We start from the raw sequence: 14,800 nt of genomic DNA on the forward strand, positions 1-14,800 counted from the left end.
ACAAGATATTAACAATGGAAAATAGAAATAAAGTAAGACAGTTGGTAGGTAGAGTGAGAAAAAGGAGATAGAACTCAGTGGCTGTACTTCCCCCAGCATTATAGCTTCTAGTGCAGCTTAGACTAAACTGTGAGTCTACTCCAACTTCAACTAGCCTGACCATAAGCTTTGTCAAATAGGAACGTTTTTAATCTCATCTTAAATGTGCAGACTGTCTCGGCTTCTTTAATACTAGCTGGAAGCTGATTCCATAAAACGGGGGCTTGGTGGCTAAAGGCTCTAGCTCCGACAGTACTTTTAGAAAACCTGGGAACAGGCGTTAACCGAATATTTTCCGTCATTGACCGGTTTTTTAAAATGGCGACGGAAAAAACCAAGAGAGTCTGGCTGCAGCCCGCCTCTCTCAGTACCCTGCGCCGCTCAGTACCCATCCCGCAGACAGGAAGTGACGCAATATCGCAGCTCTCAGACCGGAAATGACAACATGAAGCAGCGCTCGAGCTCCGAGCTTCCGGTTTCATCGTAATAGTTAGCGTCCATTCGAACGTAAATACTAGTTTACTTTTCTTTTCGCACGTCTTTTATTTTCGGTTTCAGCATCACTCATTATTATTTAAATAATAATTTATTTACATGCTCCTTAAATTGATTTGGTGTAATCGGGAGATTAACTCTTTAAGCGCGGTCAGTTTGTTAAAGCCTGCTGATTTTACCAAAATGAAAAACACGGTTACAGTACATCAAAATTAAAATACACACTACTGCAATAAAGGTTTAATTAGTGACTGAAAGATCGCCTGTGACCTATCACAGTGTGTACTTTAGTTTGTCAATTGTAAAATATACTCCAATTGAGAATCATTACAAAATTGCTGTCATCCTTACATTTTTATGAACGGAGACATTAATATAGCTTCATTACAATTTAATGTATCTAAAACGTAATATTCTCTCAATGTTGCAACCAAACCAATTTTGTCTTTCATTTTGCTACTTAAATTCATTCATGTGGGTGAAGATCCTAATTAACTAATTCAGAAACTATATTAAACTTTCTGCTCCAGGAAAGGCACCTTTATTTCAAACAGAAATGACAAAAGTTGTCATGTGTTAGTTGTTTTTTTCTTTTATCCCAGACAATAGTTGTAGGTTGTTTTAATTACCTGACATTTTTCGGCAAGCACTCCCGCCTTCATCACAGGTAATTAAAACTACCTACAACTAACATCTGGGATAAAAGAAAAAAAAAAAAACTAATTTATAAGTGTAGAAAAATGAACTCAATACAACCAGTTCTGGTGTGGTAAACTTTATTTTTTTTAGTTTTATTATTTTTTATTATTATTGAGAGAATAGATCTTTTCTTTAGTCAACAATCTCCTCAAAAAAGGTAAATCCATCTTCCAGATGGTTGAAACAGAACTTGAATGGCTCCAAGACATTGTAGTTCGTGCTCATCCTCTTCCATCTGCAGGATGCTTGGGAACTCCTACTGCATTGATTTTTTTTTTCCCCCTAGCCCTGTCCGAGGCTTTTGTGCTGTCTTGCACAATCCTTTTACCAAAACTGTTCATTGGAAAAGAGAAAGAAAAGAGCTATTTGAATATTACATAAGTAAAATAAAAATGATGCTTTGTTAATTTTATACTTGATTTTTCTTTTCAGGCATTGCATTAAACTAGGTATATAAACAATCTTACCATTTTTTCCCGCCATATCTTTTTGGAGTGGGCCACCACTAACTTGAAGGAGCTGTGGTTGCACCTCTTCCTAAAAATAAATCAGTGAATAAAGGGGGGCATGTTCAAAAGTGCGTCAGAGTAATGGACACTAAAAAGTCTTTAAAAGCTGACCTCACCAATTATATTCAAATTTCTCTTCTGTAACTGATAGACTGGTGGCACTTCACCCTGCAGTAATGCTTTTGCCTCATCTGTCCAATGGGCAAACTCTTTCCTGTGGCTCACATAAGTTGAAAAAATACAAAAATAAGTATTCCACATTTTCCAACAAAGAATTAAGGTGCTGTGCACCTACTTTCCTATGAATGCCATATCAACAGTTTCAAAGACTTACCATGCACCCAAGTTTGAAATTGTCCGCTAGCAATATACACCACCACTTCCTCAGAGTTGGCATATCAGTCTAACAAAAATTAAAAACAAGTGTAAATAAAGAATAACGACAAGGATATTTTGTAGCCCAATTTGAATGATTCGGTGAACTTCATTTTACAATGGTTAAACTCAAAGAGAGCATCCAGAACAGTGCAAAGAGCATACTACAAATGGATAAATGAATACAAATATCACAGAGGACAAAATTGGACAGTTAAACTCACCTACCATCAACATGAAGATGCCACAGTCCTTCCCCTATGGCTGTCCTGGAAAACCCTAACGTAAGAATTTAACCGAGTCACTTCCTTCAAGTTTTGAATCAATGAATATACACACTTTTACAAATACCTCTATTTCACTTCCAATCCTCTTTTTCCATGTCCCCCTGTTGATTGACTGTCAACGTTTTCTGCAATTGAAAATATAGGTTCATATTAAATACAGTAGTTAAACAATTACAAACATGTTTCCATGCATAAGAACACCAACCAGTCAGGTTTAAATGATTCATGCAAACAAAACAAGGGCGTAGGTTTGCATAGGGACGGTAGGGACATAACACGACCAACTTTTCAGGATGCTAAAGTTGTCCCCACCAACTTTTCAGCAACCTTATTTGCATTATATTCGTCCCTACCAATGTTGAGACCGGGCCAACGTCCTTGAAACAAAACATTCGCAATTTTAGAATTTTGCTTCAAATGATTGGATGAATCATCTGGAGTGCAATTCTGCTTTAATTGAAGGGGCAACATAAAAGGATCGACTGGAACATACCTTCAAAACCAAACAAGGCTATTCTGGATCATCATGGAAACGCCATGCCAATATGAATGGATACTGAATTTCATTAGAGATAACAATAGTTCCCTGATCTCATGATTGGATCTGTTTTTCTTCCCACAAAAAATTGGAATTTGGGTCATTTAATTTGTTATGATTTGACTGTTCTTTGAAAATGAACCAATGCTCCAAGTTGTAGTTGTTACTAATCAGCCTTACAGGCAAATGCATGTGTGGGTCACATCCTGTAGGCTTTCACCATGTTGCAACAACATAGGGGTCAGCCACAAATATGGTCCTTCCCTGAAAAATACATAATCTATACACACGGACATATGTTATATAAATACAAACGTACGCAGACACCTACATGAGCCCATACAAGCATTCTGTAGGCTACATAGTTAAAATACCCTACACACGCCAAAAAATACTTTTTTATACCTTTGAATGAGCTACTTGTTAGACAAGTTATAAATATGCATTTCATATCTGCAAAAAACAAACACAAAAAGTTACATTTTACTTAATTGTACAAGTGACATTATGTTCTTTAGAGAAACTAAATCCTCAAAATTCACAGTTGATTCCATTTCATTGTTCAGGCCAACGTTCCAAAAGTCAGCACGTGTCAATCAAACTTTCTTTTTTTAGACAATCAACACCATTTCTGGCCTCTTTATATTCAAGATTTGCATAAGCTAATGAGAATGTTGATTGGTTAAATAAACAAAGAGTAAATAATCAATTATGTCCAATTGTTAACTAATATAAGGAATAATAAGCCTATCCAGATTTCCACTGAGCACAACATTTGTCTCAGACATAAAAACATACCAGCCGTTCCTGGGCAGGATGAGTTTGAACCGTCCATGAAGCTCGGCATGGTCTTATATTGTCACCATTGGTCCTGTCTGCCACGTGGGTTTTACTGTGTTCGATGTCTATCAAAAAAAAAGTGTTAAGCACAGTCCAAAATCTAAAGTACATTACTACTTATGCTACTTACTTCCATTTGGATCTGTGTGACATCCCTGTATCTGCATGGGAAGACTACCATTTGGGGGTCGTGATTTAGTTTCTTCCCAATGGGGTGGTGATCTTGGAGCTAGTAAAAAAAAACAAAATAATGAAAAAATATATAGCTAAGCAGAGTAACAATATCAAGAAAAAATTACAACCTTGTCCTATTTGGATCATGTGACAACATTCAAACGACAAAGGACCAGACAAAACAAATGAAGGCAAAACAACAACACCATACAACAACAAAAACAGCGAGCTGCGAATTGCAGGCATGTACATAATGAAAAATAAGAGTGCAATATAATGAAAACTACACAAAGAAGACTGTTCATTGTGAAAAAAAAATGTAAAAAGCATTAGCAGCATTAGCCAATTCGCTGCTGAATTCATCAGTACGTATTAAACAATATAAGTAGAGCAAAGTCACATGCAGTTAGTAAAGGAATACATTATTTAAATTACATTAAGAATACTAGATATAAGTACGGTCTTTTGAACTCAGAATAAACACTTCATATTTTCACCGCAAGTGTTGTTTAACTATTTAACATTTTTAAACATGCATACGCTTTTAAAAACTTTTTTTCAGTGCGGCCACTTACCGTGTTTTCTTCGCGAGAGGTGAAATAACGTAACTTGTTTTCGTCGCAAGGGTTGACGAGATTTCCGGTCTGAGGGGACTGAGAGCGGCGGTATTGCATCATTTCCTGTCTGCGGGATGGGTACTGAGAAGAGCGGCGCAGGGTACTGAGAGAGGCGGGCTGCAGCCAGACTCCTCTCGAAAAAACTGATGTCCATCTGTCATTTTGACAGGTTGCAATTCACACCCCAGACCACAGGGCGGCGAGTGATATTAATTAGCTATTGTCTCTCTTGATGCATGACGTCGTTGGCCTTACTCGGAAAAATGTAAGGCAACGGAGTGTCCGAAGTTTCTTCAAAAAGTCCCAAAACGACGATGGTGTTGATAAAAGAGGTGAAAAAAGAGGGACTGATGCAGTGGAGGATGAAGGACAGCCTCTGCAACAATCCCACTTGAGACATTTGATTATGCACAAGCCGGCACGCAATGGCGTACCGCACGCAGGCTATTTTTAGACCGTGACGTTGCATCGTAAAGCGGAAGTAAAGCCGAAGTGGGACATTATAGACCCACCCTCGCATAGACCTGACGTAAAAAGTGCTACTTTTCTCCGGTAATCTTTCAAAAACGAACATGCCGATCACGCGTTGCTTTTTTGAAACTTGTAGAAACGACTCTAGACATTACGACACATGAAGGATGTTTTCTTCATACGTTTCCGGGAACCAAAAACTAGGGAGGAAAAAATGTTAAGACCGAATCAACTTGCGCGGACTTTTAACACCAGCTCGGCGAATTCATTCACGTTTCATATGCAGTAAACATTATGTTGGGTTGGCATGGTCTTTCAGAGGACAAAGAGGTAAGCCATTTTTATATTTTTAACTTAATTTTTTAGCGTAACGTTGTGCCGTACTGCTTCTGAAAAGAATTACAATGGTATTTGACTGCCACTGTTACCGTTTCTGTTATATATATAAAAAAAACAACTTTAGTAAGGGGGAAGTGTAAATAAATTATAGGATTAAGATATGTTATCAATGAAAAAATTACAAGTGTTCGTTGGCTGTCACTGAGTAGCATTTGCGATCGCTACACAAAGCTAACTAAATTACCCCCAAGAACGGTAAGAGACGTAGGACAACCAGAGGATATATAAGAAAGACAGGGCTGATGGTAAAGGGTAGCTTGTTGAAACAGGAGAATGTCATTGTCAGTCGCGTCGATAAAAAAGCTAAAGCTATGCTTAGGTCGGCTCGTAGCCTACCTACTGGGGCCACAGTCAGCTGTTTTTGTCACTGCGGAGAAAAAGTTACATATTCATCTGCTTGATGTGTGATGGCACAGTGTGGATTCTCTGTTAAGCTTGTTCGGACAGAATATTAATTAAAAATGAATGAAAACTAAACACTAGTGAATATCTTATTATTATCATTTTAAAAATTTAAGTGACGGGTAAAAATAGATTATGGCCGGATTTTTATGACCCTGTCAGTCAAAATGACAGACAACGAAAAAGTCTAGCGCAACCTCTGCCTGGGAACTACCAGTAGACCTGCATTCTGAGAGCGGAGTGTTCTGTTGGGGCGGTATGGAACCAGAGCATCGGTGAGATAAAATGGCCCCAACCCATTGATGGTCTTAAATGTAAGAAGGAGGATTTTAAATTTAATTCTAAACTCGACTGGAAGCCAATGAAGAGCCTGGAGCATAGGGGTGATGTGCTCTCTTCTATTGGTTCCTGTTAAAAGTCTTGCTGCTGCGTTTTGGCCAAGCTGAAGACCTTTTCGAGAACTTTTAGGACAAGCTGCAAGTAGGGAGTTACAGTAATCCAATTTCGATGTAACGAATGCGTGAATTAATTTTTCTGCATCGTTTTTAGATAAAATATTTTCAATTTTGGATATGTTGCGCAGGTGAAAGAAGGCCGTTCTGCAGGTTTGTTTAATTTGAGCTTTAAACGGTAAGTCAGGGTTGAATAGAACTCCTAGGTTTTTAACTATGGTGCTGGAGGCTACACTTACATTGTCCAGAGTGACTATCTGGGCAGCTAAAGAATCTCTCACACTTTTCGGGCCTATTATAAGGACTTCTGTCTTTTCAGGGTTAAGTAGAAGATAGTTAGTGCTCATCCAGGTATTTATATCTCGGACGTAGGTGCTTAGTTTGTCCACTTGCCTGATCTGCTCAGGTTTAATTGATAAATACAGTTGTGTCGTCAGCATAACAATGAAAGTTAATGCTATGTTTTCTGATGATACTACCTAGAGGAAGCATATACAGCGTAAACAAGATGGGCCCGAGGACCGATCCATAACTAACTCTAGAGTACGGTGATGATTGCTGGTTTAAGTTGACAAACTGGTACCTATTAGATAAATATGATTTAAACCAGCAGGGCTGCTCCTCTAACGCCTATGTCACATTCTAGTCTCTGCAATAAGATGTTATGGTCGATTGTGTCAAAGGCTGCACTTAGGTCCAACAGAACCAGGATCGAGACTAATTCAACGTCAGCGGCTAGTAACAAGTCATTAGTTACTTTGACTAATGCAGTTTCAGTGCTATGATGAGCTCGAAAGCCAGACTGGAAATGTTCAAATAAACTATTGTCCTGTAGGTGCTGACAGAGCTGTTTAATTAGCACTCTTTCAAGGACTTTGAGAGAAATGGTAGATTAGAGATAGGTCTATAATTGGCCAAGATGTCAGGATCAAGACTAGGTTTTTTCAAAAGCGGTTTAATAACTGCATATTTAAATGACTGCAGCACGTAGCCAGTAACTAATGAGGTATTTATTATATTTAGGATAATGTCAATAGCTAGAGGCAGGGTCTCTTTAAAAGTTTGGTTGAATCATCCACAGGAGAGCTCCAGCAAAGGGCGGTGGGATGGGCGGCTGGGCAGAAACTCCATGCTGCAGTCCCACTGCCCTAAGCCAAGCTCTCCTATTTTAATGCATACATTGCACTACCCTCCCCTCACACTCCCATCACGGTGCTGGGTGATGGCTGCCAGTCGGGAACCTGGCAGCCACAGTAATAGGGTGGTAGGTGGGTCCCACACTTTTTCCACATGGCGTGGCTCCTGGGGTGTGGCCTCCCTTCTGCCTGGGCTGCCGGCCGTGGGGGCGGGTTGGGGGGTCGGGGCTCCGATCTTGCATCGCCCCGTGGCCGTTCCTGGGCGTTCTCCTGCTTCCGCCTCCCCCTCTCTTCTCTGGCTGGGCATCCGCCTTGCGCTCCGTTGCAGGTCGCTGGCTGGGCGCCGGTGTATCTGCGGGGTGTCGCCTGCACCGGCGGGGGGACCCTGCCTTGCCTGGGGCTTGGTGGGCCGCTGGGGGTCCCGTGGCGTGCTGTGGGGTTGGGGGGCTGCGGCTGTGGCTCGTGGCCCGGGTGGGTGGGCGGGCGGGGGTGGGGGTAGACGTGGGGTTGGTGGGGCGTCCCCTCCGGCCATCCCTGAAGGCCAGTTGATGGGTGCGCGGGTGGCCCGGGGGACCACCCTGGGTCCCGGGGGGGGGGACGGCTCCTTTGCTGGGCTGCAGGAGGAGGGATGGGCTGCGCTTCGCCCCCCGGCCCCCTGCCCTCCCTCCCCGGGCTGGCTGGGTGGGGGCCGTGGCCCTGGGATGGCGCCCGCGCGGCTTCTCCGCCCGTCTGCGTGGCTGTCGCGCGCCCGGTGGGGCTTGCGTGCTGCTGGATGTGGTAGGGCATGCTCGGGTTGGGGGTCCCGGTGCTGGGATTGGCGATGCGGCGGCGTAGGGTTGGTCGCCAACGGGCTCACACTCATAAGAGATTCACACGATTACTGGGTTCTAGATCACAGAACTGATTTGTGTACACTCTACCCCTTTCAAGCACTTGGCTTATAAGCTTATAGACACCCCCACCTACATCCCCCCACACATGGTGTAAACCGGAAATACACCTCGCTGACGATAGCACCAACATATTAGTGACTCGTCTAGTTGTTCAATGTATTTCTTGTTTTGTTTGTGTATGTATTTCTTTTCTTTCTTCTTTTGTATTCCTTTTCTTCTGTCCCCCCATAATCCCTTCCTGTTCGCTGTTTTGTCATAATAAAAAGATATTTTGAATGATCACAATGGGAGTATGTCAGACTCTCAATGTGAAACATTAAAACTGTTCAGACTATTCGGGCACTTAGATTTCCATTCTCTGTGTCAAACAGCTGAACAGGACAGGTTTTTAAAAAAAAAATTAAAAAAAAAAATAATAATAAAAGTTTGGTTGGGATCGGGTCTAGGAGGCACGTTGATGGTTTGGAGGACATTATAATTGAAATGACATCGATTTGGTCTACAGTGGTAAAGTTATTTAATGTTTTAGAGGGGTTTATAGGAGATTCTGAATTTTTAGTCTGCACTTTATCAGACCTAGTAGTTGGAAGTAATTCATTTATTTTATTTCTAATAGTTGCAATTTTATTGTTAAAATTTTTTAGCAAGTCATCACAGCTAAAGGTGGTTGGGATATAAGGTTCTATTGAGCTGTGACTGTCAGCCTTGCTGCAGTGCTGAACCTAGGATTATTTTTGTTTTCATCTATTAAGGATGAGTAATATCTGGTTTTAGTTGTACGCAAGGCCTGTTTATAAGTCACTAAACTGTGTTTCCAGGCAGAGAAAGTGTGCTCTGTGTTGGAACGGCGCCAAAGTCTTTCTAATTTAATTGTTTAAGAGAGCGTGTTTCAGCATTATACCAGGGAGAGGCTCGTCTCGGCTTGACAAACTTTAATTTAGGGGGAGCGACAACATCGAGAGTAGTCCGCAGAGTAAACATAACACTATCAGCAAACTCGTCATTAACAGCAATGCCGGACATTATTCCTTCATAATCAGATGAAATGGAAGCAAATATTGGCTGAATTATCGGTTTATACTCTGAAACAGAGCGATCACATAATGTCCTTTTCATCTGAGTTCTAGTCACTAGTGAAATATGAGTTCTAGTCCCTAGTGAAGGATTATCTTGGAAGCACAAACTGAAAGGTAATTAGAAAATGATCAGACAATACAGGGTTGTGAGGATGGACACTAAGATCACTGATCTCTGTACCATAGGTTAAAACCAGGTCCTGGGTGTGCTTGTGACTGTGAGTTGGTTTATTTACATTTTGAATGAAGCCAGTCCCATCTAGTAGGTCATTAAAGCCTTACCAAGAGAGTCACCGTCATTATCAACATGTATATTAAAATCCCCTACAATTATAATTCTATCCCTGCTTAGCAAAATAATGGATAAAAAGTCAAAGAAATCTAACAAAAACTGTTGAGTAGGGACCAGGGGGACGGTAAACCACTATGAAAAGTGTTGAGGTGGTTGCAGCTCAACGTTTCATTCGTAGGAAGAATTAACGGAGAATAAGTTGTCTTTTAGCCAAAACTCGGCGTATTTAATTCCCCTTCACATGCGGATACATCCTCTCTCATTGCTGTCTTCACAGGCGATCCCACAAATCAAAGTCGCCAAAGTCAAACACAAAGAAGTAATAAAAGTAGCACTTTAGACAATTAAGTCCCATTCTGCCATCTTGTGGCGAAAGGTTAATATGTCAATAATAACAAGCAATAGGAGCATTGTTTCCACATCAACTGAGGACACATTTATGAATACAAAACATTTCCTCCACCATTTCTCTCAACAAAAAGAACTGGTTTTTGGTTCTTCCAGTTAGCATCTATAATTGATAGCAATAGACTTTCAAAGGAGTTATAAATTTAATTAGCTTTACTTTTTGGGCTCATACCTAAACAAGATATTACTGCCACCCCCCCACCACGGACCGTGCTTCTAGCTGCGTGAAAATTCATGTGACTTTGGGTTGTGGATTCATTAAGTCTAAAAAAGTCATCCTGCTGAAGCCAAGTTTCAGTCAGGGCCAAAATATGAATATTATAATCCCCAATTAAGTCATTAACTAACAGAGATGTGGGCGAGATTGACCTGGTGTTTAATAATCCGCATTTTCTATATTTATTGAAAGTTATTTTATTTTCACTGCAATCAGGGGCTCTATGTATTAAATTTTTTGGCCTCGTTTCTATAGTACTCTGTTTTCTACTGTTCACTATACGAGGCACGGACACAGTCTCTATCTTCTGTCCTAAATGTTGGATTTGTGACAGCGCGGAAAAAGACGAGTGATCACTATTAACAGAGTTGTGTTTTACACTACAACACTGGGCCCGGGCCCCCACTCTGGACTGTCACTTTGGGAGACTAAGGCTACGTTCATACTACAGGTCTTAATGCACAAATCCGATTTTTTTGTGTTTTTCCGACTCGAGTGAGGCATTAACTTGACGGTCTGAACGTGACAAATTGCATAGAACGGGACCATTTCAATTCCGATCTGGGTCACTTTCGTATGTGGTCTAAATCCGATCTGGGCCACATTTTTCCAGACTGTCGCGGCGGTCTGTACTGTCCAGTCCCGCAAATCGGATTTAATGCAGCAATTACGTCATCAAATAGCGAGAGAGTCATTACCGTAGCGATGCAGCTGTGCGTTATTAGCGCCTAGCTTGCAGTGAACACGGCTTTTGGGGAAGGGCTGGGCTTTACAACATTCATTCATTCATTTTCCATGCCGCTTATTCCTCACGAGGGTCGCGGAGGTGCTGGAGCCTATCCCAGCTAACTACGGGCAGTAGGCAGGGGACACCCTGAACTGGTCGCCAGCCAATCGCAGGGCACAAGGAGACATACAACCATTCACCCATACACTCATACCTATGGACAATTTAGAGTGTTCAATCAGCCTACCATGCATGTTTTTGGGATGTGGGAGGAAACCGGAGTTCCCGGAGGAAACCCACGCAGGCACGGGGAGAACATGCAAACTCCACACAGGAAGGCCGAAGCCTGGGATTGAACCCTTGATCTCAGAACTGTGAAGCAGACGTGCTAACCACTCAGCCACCGTGCCGCCTTTACAACAGTCATAAAAAATAAAAATGGGTTGAGGATAAGCCTGAGAATGCTCAGTTTTGTCTGTTCCAAGTGAGCAATATTTCAACATTGCCTACACGGCCGAGAGTCGGGGCAAACTGCCCGTATGTGTGTGTGACGTGCACGGACAGTGCGTGCATGCTATCGATCCATATCAACTTTGAATATAAGCCTAAACGGGGATTATTTATGTCTGTTATTTGTGTCCTCCTTTTGAAAAGCAAAATATGATATCCCTGGAATGACGGATGACGTGTGTCATTTGTTTTGATGCTTCTGCGCATGCGGGTCTTCTTGGTCAGCGCGTGTCGGACTGCGAATTAGTGCGCATGCGTAATACTTGAACGGTCTCAACGGACAAAGGCAGTCTGAACGGGCACGCCAAAAAAACGAATATGACAAAAAATCGGATTCGTGCATTAAGACCTGTAGTATGAACATAGCCTAAGTTTGGCGGCCATGTTTCGAGTTAAGAGAGCAGCACAAATCGGATGAATGCCGTCGTTACGTACGAGGCCGGGCTTCCCCCAGAACGCATGCCAATTATCAATAAAGACTGTCGTTTTCTGGGCACCATCTAGACAACCAGCAGTTAAATGATGAGAACTGAGAGTACATCTCATCATTGACCAGATTAGGCAGAGGACTAGAGAATGCTACGGTGTCCGCCATCGACTTAGAAAGCTTACACACCGAGGCTACGTTTAATTTAAGCACCTCAGACGGTCTCCGCTGGGCGTCGTTATCGCCTGCGTGAATCACGGTACAGCGGAACCTCTTCCTACTCTGCTTTAAGAGCCTGAGGTTTCCTTCGATGTGACCGACTCTGGCCCCTGGGTAACACCTGACAGACATCGCCGGGTGGTTCAGCCGGTGTGTCGCTGGGGGGTCAAACCTATTGCTGACATGAAGCTGCTGGTGCACTAAGGTTGTGTGTTTACCACTACGCTTCCCCCGTACAGTCACAAATCCATCCTTAATTTCCCCCGGCTGCACGGGGCTCGCTGGGGGGCTAACTGCGCTAGCATCCCTGCTACCGCAAGCACGACCTGCGGGCCCTGCAACTACCTGGCTATAGCTCGGATTAGCTTTCGTCTCTAGAGTGCAGAGCCGTGCTTCTAGCTCAGAAACCCTGGTCTCCAGCCCTGAGACTAAGCTACACTTCCTACAGCTACTACTGTCCTCGACGAAGGAGCCAGGGTGCTCGCTATGCATACAGCACACTGAGCAGAAAAGACAGGAGGGAGAAGGCAGAGGGCTAGCCATGGCTCGGATAGGCTAGGCTAGCAAGATAGAGCTAAAGAGGAGAGTAGTTTTAATCCACGAGCAGGCGTTTACGCTGTTAAATCGTGGTAAAAACAAATTGAGGAGCACTAGGAGAGTCGAACCTGCCTAGGATCGATTCTCCGATGTGTCCGTGGGATAAAACAAATTGAGGAGCACTAGGAGATTAGCGACTAGTAGCAGTGCTAACAAACAAACAATGCACTCACCGGATGTGACGCCAGCAACCGTTTAGATGGAAAAGTAAAACTCCACCTATGGTTACAAACACTGACAATAAAATGTCCATAAAAGCTGGTTACAAACTGTAGAAGTGCTGGCTGTTTTATTACCTGTAGGCTTTGTTTCGAGGGTTAGGGTCGCGTTGTGCTGTAATTCCAAGTGCTTCCTTGTTGAATTGGATGTAGAGTTTTTAGCGGCCGACAGTCTTTTTCAGCCAGCGTAAAGTTTGCAACTCACCGAGATATTTTTGTCATCTTTACTGGACAGAAATTTGAAGTAATGGCTGTATTTCCAGTGAGCAAAGCATCCATTTGCGGTATATATCCTGCCTTTCACTGTTAGCCTCGCTGCCTCGTCAGAATGCTATGTTGTTGACCGCCGTGGCAGACAGCGCCCAGCCTCAAACAGCATTGTAATACACGTGACCCTATTTTTTTTCCCCGATGAGAAATGCTCTTCGTACATGACTACAGTATTCTTCATTCTACATACATTATGAGGCAAAAACAAAATAGTAACGCACAGGCACTAGGGAAACTAACTTTAATCGGATTACTGGCTTGGGAAAATGAACGCGTTAGATTACTCGTTACTGAAGAAAGCAATCAGATTACAGTAACGCGTTACTGACAACACTGCTTATAACTCAATGTGAAAAGTAAGGTGTCATTATCATATCTTGGGCAGAAAATAATACAAATAGCCAGCAATCAAACAATTGAATGCATTCATTCGTTTTCCATGTTGCTGATCCATCTTAAAGTGTATGTCAACACCTGGGGAAATGCTAATATTCCATCATTTATCCATAAACGAATGCCTTTTGGATTCATATCATGTCACTTCGTGTAATTACACACATCGCAACACCAAGAAAATGAGAGAAATTTGGGTCAATTTCAAGCTAAAAAGACCCGCCCCCGAGATCCCGGAAATCTGGCAGATTGTGGGCGTGACATCAAAACAAGGAAACAACCGCCTCAGTGCTTTAGCACTGAATGGCGGCGATGATGGCGGACAATTACGTTTCTAGTTGCAGCGACGAATCCGACGTAACGAACATTCTTCTAATGGTGAAGAGGAGAGTTATGAACCTTTCTTTGGTGTTTTGGGTTATCAATTTGAGCCCAAACGAAAGCCAATGCAGCCTAATGAAAGGACCATTGAGGGGAGCAATCACACTGATGAAACCCCGACAACAGTTCGTGTGGGGAAACACCAAATGGTATGTTTTGCATTTCTTTTTGTGAAGCTGATACACCGTGACCGCAAAGTAATGTATAGAATAATTATCATTTAATATGTTATATTCAGTTGGACTCTCAATCTTATCCAATGGTGCTAAAAAACTATTTACATCACAAACATACATGTGCAACACGGAAATGGCGTAAATTAACGCTTAACGACACGGCGAAGTCATTAAGTGAGAGGGCTACGTGCAGTTGTTATGTGACCCAAACATGGCAAACGTAAGTTAATATTCCTTTCTTTAAAGAAAGTTTGTAGTGTGTACTTAGGAATCGCTGCATTTGCGGTCCTTTTTAACGTTACGCGCATGCCAACTTTGTCAGAACACCGGCAATGTGCGGCAGAAAAATACAGCAAATATAAAATAGCATTTGTTTTTAGCCCCGTCGTGTTAAGTGCAGGGAAAAAATACAACTCACCTGCTGAATCAGTGGGAGGGCTGAGTTTTGTTTCGTTGAGACGAGATGGGAGAGTGAGAGAAGCTAGCATCAAGCTAGCGATGTTGGAAATTGTAGCACAGTTTTCAGCGCGCTCCAAGCGATGTTGGGATATTCCGAAATGACT

The 14,800-nt window shown here is 42.4% G+C and overlaps 1 long non-coding RNA gene across 2 annotated transcripts; it reads right to left on the bottom strand.

The window, feature by feature from the left end:
- Positions 1 to 518: 518 nt before the first annotated feature.
- Positions 519 to 4,503, bottom strand: LOC130913653 (uncharacterized). 2 transcript variants are annotated; one of them, XR_009062797.1, is made up of 9 exons: positions 4,085 to 4,503; positions 3,913 to 4,011; positions 3,741 to 3,847; positions 2,469 to 2,529; positions 2,346 to 2,396; positions 2,077 to 2,145; positions 1,859 to 1,962; positions 1,701 to 1,770; positions 519 to 1,566 (listed from the first exon to the last, which is right to left on the bottom strand). It is a non-coding gene; the product is annotated as an uncharacterized LOC130913653 (long non-coding RNA). The 2 variants fall into 2 exon arrangements; XR_009062796.1 differs by having other exon boundaries at positions 3,913 to 4,503.
- Between the last annotated feature and the right edge of the window lie 10,297 nt (positions 4,504 to 14,800).

The sequence above is a fragment of the Corythoichthys intestinalis genome, chromosome 3, assembly GCF_030265065.1.
Source record: "Corythoichthys intestinalis isolate RoL2023-P3 chromosome 3, ASM3026506v1, whole genome shotgun sequence".
Lineage (NCBI taxonomy): Eukaryota > Metazoa > Chordata > Actinopteri > Syngnathiformes > Syngnathidae > Corythoichthys > Corythoichthys intestinalis.